Genomic DNA, 3,049 nt, shown 5'->3' on the forward strand with positions numbered 1-3,049 from the left:
TCCAACCAGCGACCTGGGTTTCTTTTCCCAAGCTGCATGTTTGATGTTCGCGTCCAACATCGAACCAACAACGAACGTCATACTCGCAACTCACTCCGTCGAACCATATGGTTCGATGACGTTGCAGGTCGCCAGGTTGCGTTGCAACGAGATTCACAGTCAACACATTTAATTAAATTTATTCTTGCCAATTTTCTTTGTTGTTTTTTCATTTTATGCCTTTCAATTTTATCGTTATTATGTATGTGCACCCATTCTTGTTTTTATTTACACCACACACCTCACTTCCATCACATCACTATTTTAACTTACTGTTGCATATAAATTATAAAAATAATCGTTTTCATCATTTCGGTCCTTCTTAGTTCTCCGGGTATGGTGTGTCCTTTTTCTCCTTCCGGCTGATAGGTCCGGCTGCGCCAGTTATAGTATGTAATTGTTAGTGCTGCTGTTAGTCATCCAATATTCAAATAAAATTTAAATAAACAGTTGATGTGTTCGCTTTGGTTGTTCCAAACGGAATAATTTTATTGTGGCTTGAGATTCAAATCAAACCTCCGCCAAAGAATTTAATGGGTTTTACAATTATGTATGTGTGTGTAAGTAAATGCTAACAAAGTATTTTCTAGAGCTCTGCTGAGTGGGTGTCGTTTATCAACATCCTGCCTTGTGCTGATGTTGCATTTCTTATGTGGGACAACGAACGGCTAGCTGCCGGTCACTGTCCAGTTGAAAGAGGGTAGCACGGGGAGGTTTAGGCGGTGGCGTAGTCGATGGTACCGGTATGGTAACTCGTGCGGTTGAGAGAGATTTCGACGGAGTCTTGTACTCGATTGTCGGATCTAAATCCTCTGCATGTTTCGGCCCATGGTCGTCATCTCTGGGTGACAGTACCCACAGAACCCCCTCCCTTTTCTTTTTTTGCCGTTTCTGCCGATCGTAGTCGGACCGCGTGGTGGCCAAAGATTGTCGGATCCAAGGATCATGCGCGTGGCGGGTAGAGATTACGACGGAGCTCTGCTCGATTGTCGGATCCAAACCCGCTGTGAGTTCCGGCCACGAAGTCTGAATAGGGCCATTTTTATCTCGCCCTCCCTTAAGTCCTTGAACTTAAATAAATTATTGTAAGTGACCCTGGGAGCCCTGAGCACAATATCCCAGCCCAAGAACTTCCTTACAAAGTTTAAGTAATCGTAGAGTAAATTCCTTTTATGATTGACCCTATACTCATATTCTTTCCTTTCTTTATTCAGTGGCATTTAGTACACATATCAAGACATCTACCTTAAATTAAATTTATCCACCTCTATCACATTATCCTAGCACTACAGTCAACAGGCCTGCGGACTTCGAGGAGTGGTCGTAGGTAAACACCTTGTCTTTGATACCTAAATAACTTATGGTGTAAACCAACTGAATGTGAAGTTTGAAAGAATATGAACCCCTTAAGTAGATTATAAGTTCCGAGAGGTCAATTTAATTACCGTTTCAATTTCGTAAATTAGGTTAAGTAGTTTTGCGAGTCCTGTAACTTGCAATTGAGTCCCGATGGAAATGTAAAGCGGTTTTCATTAATAAGGGTAAGGGCGTTCAAAATTAAAGTGTCCTTACAGGTAGGGTGGGCCAAGCCGAAGAACATTACCAACTCAGTTCTGCAACAACCGCGTTAACATATCGATATCTTCTCCTACATTCATTCGGATTGACTGTCTCCTTCCTTTAGCCTTCCCAAACTCTTTCGACAAGTTTTATTGTGTGGCGGTGATGCTGTTTAGGAAGTAACAGACCCCTTGTCTTTTCCCTGCGCTAGGCCGATCGCGTAGGCACAGTATGCAGCCAAATAGCATTCATTTCACCGTCTTCGTCACACTTGGTCGGCTAAATACACAGAAGGGATTCTCATAAGCCGATGCTCTCGAACAGGAACGGAAAAATCCAGTCCAGTCTTATCTAGGAAACGTACATCTGGCCCCAGGACAGTCACAAAGCCCACTGGAAGCTATGATGGTTACTATGCAAGAAAGCATGATGGAATTTATGTCCTTCATGAAAACGACCATGCAAACACTGGTTCAAACAGGACCTGGTGTTACAGTTGCTTTCGGCAAAGCAGTCCAAATAATTGATGGCAAATCTACGAATAACCATGTGGAACGCCAATGGCGTTTCGCGGCACAAACATGAAATAACACAGTTCCTGAATGAAAATCATATCGACATTTTGCTCCTGATAGAGACGCACCTCACAAACAAATACAATTTCCAAATAAGAGGCTACACCTTTTACCGCACAGATTATCCAGACGGTAAAGCCCACGGCGGAACCGGCATCCTAATCAGGGAACGCATCAAACAGCACTTTCACGAAAAGTTTGCAACTAATTAATTGCAGGCCACGTCTGCACACGTAAGTGCAGTCAAATAGCGGACCCCTTTCCATAGCCGCTGTCTACTGCCCGCCTCGCTTTACAATTACTGAAGGACAATTCATGGATTTTTACAAATTACTGGCCACCAGCCCCCAGAAAGGTCCCAGACTTCATAGATTTTGCGGTGACAAAAAAACCTTCCACGCAATATAATAAGCGCCAATACGCTTTCGTACCTTTCATCTGACCATTCGCCAGTGCTAATTATTCTTCTTCAAAGCCCAGAAACTACAGATCACCCCAGAGACTGATATCGCACAGAACAAACTGGTTAAAATTTGTATTTATGGGTTAGTTCGATGTGGGAACTTACATACATTTTATAAAATGTATGTAAGTTCCCACATCGAACTAACCCCGCATCTCAACATCGAAGCGACATCGAAAGATCCACTGATGCTCTTGAAGATGTACTCATGGCAGCAGCCACTATTTCAACACCACAATTTACAAAGAAAAGGTCTCCGTGCACGTAAATCACCTCGTAAGAGGATTGAATCGGGTTTTCAGCAGAACCCGCCTACAAATTGGCAAATTAATCAGTCTTCAATTTATTCGGTTTCATTGGGTCTTCAGTGTTGCTTAAGACTAATAATTTAACCTAGACATTTTGGGTAGTC

Source organism: Drosophila rhopaloa, unplaced genomic scaffold, assembly GCF_018152115.1.
Source record: "Drosophila rhopaloa isolate 14029-0021.01 unplaced genomic scaffold, ASM1815211v1 contig_190, whole genome shotgun sequence".
NCBI classification, from domain to species: domain Eukaryota; kingdom Metazoa; phylum Arthropoda; class Insecta; order Diptera; family Drosophilidae; genus Drosophila; species Drosophila rhopaloa.